At 44.5% G+C, this 1,084-nt stretch overlaps 1 non-coding gene across 1 annotated transcript; it reads left to right on the forward strand.

Moving 5' to 3' along the window:
* The first annotated feature begins 349 nt into the window (after window positions 1–349).
* LOC128595034 (U6 spliceosomal RNA) lies at window positions 350–455 on the forward strand. Its single transcript, XR_008382728.1, has one exon. It is a non-coding gene; the product is annotated as a U6 spliceosomal RNA (small nuclear RNA).
* The last annotated feature ends 629 nt before the right edge of the window (window positions 456–1,084 follow it).

A 1,084-nucleotide genomic window follows, 5' to 3' on the forward strand; every position in this document is an offset into this window, starting at 1 on the left:
GCCTCCGTCCTTTCTCAGGCCTTTGTCTGTTGACTGTCTAGGTCTCAGGCCCCCCCCCTTCCTGACTCCTGGCAGTGGCCTCCTTCTCCTGTCCTGGCCCCTGGGGCCCAATCTCAGTTCCCTCCTTCTTGGCTTTCCTTCTCTGCTTTGAATGCCTGACCCAGTCCCCCATCCTAGGTCTGATGTCCCCTATGGATGGAATGGGTGGGGCTTTTGGAGCTTAATGCTTCCTGGGCTGCCAGCCCCCTACCAAAACCATCTCTAGGGCACATCCTAGTTGCAGCAGAAACTGCAGAAAGCTGGTGGGGATGGGGAGGGCACGGGCTTTGGAGTCAGAAAGCTGTGTTCAGTGCTCGTTTTGGCAGCACATAGACTAAAATTGGACGATACAGAGAAGATTAGCATGGCCCCTGCACAAGGATGACATGCAAATTCGTGAAGTGTTCTTTATTTTTTACCAGAATGTTTATTGCAGTCTAATTCATAATTGCTAAATTATGGAAGAAGCCCAAATGCCCATTGACCCACGAATGGATTAATAAATTGTGGTATATGTACACCATGGAGTATTATGCAGCCTTAAAGAAAGATGGAGCTTTTGCCTCTTTCATGTTTGCATGGACGGAACTGGACCATATTCTTCTTAGTAAAGTATCTCAAGAATGGAAGAAAAAGTATCCAATGTACTCAGCCCTACTGTGAAACCAATTTATAGCTTTCATATGAAAGCTATAACCCAATTATAGCCTAAGAATATGGGGAAAGGGGAAAGGGAGGGGAGGGGAGGGGGGAGGCTGGGTGGAGGGAGGGTAATTGGTGGGACCACACCTATAGTACATCTTACAAGGGTACATAAAAATTTACTAAGTGTGGAATATAAATGTCTTAACACAATAACTAAGAAAATACCAGGAAGGCTATGTTAACGAGTTTGATGAAAATATTTCAAGTTGTATATAAAACCAGCGCATGGTACCCCATAATTGCATTAATGTACACAGCTATGATTTAATAAAAAGAAAAAAAGAAAGCTGTGTTCAAATTCCAGCACTCTCATGTTCCATATCTGTGACCCTAGATGAGT

Source organism: Nycticebus coucang, chromosome 9 (assembly GCF_027406575.1).
Source record: "Nycticebus coucang isolate mNycCou1 chromosome 9, mNycCou1.pri, whole genome shotgun sequence".
NCBI lineage: Eukaryota > Metazoa > Chordata > Mammalia > Primates > Lorisidae > Nycticebus > Nycticebus coucang.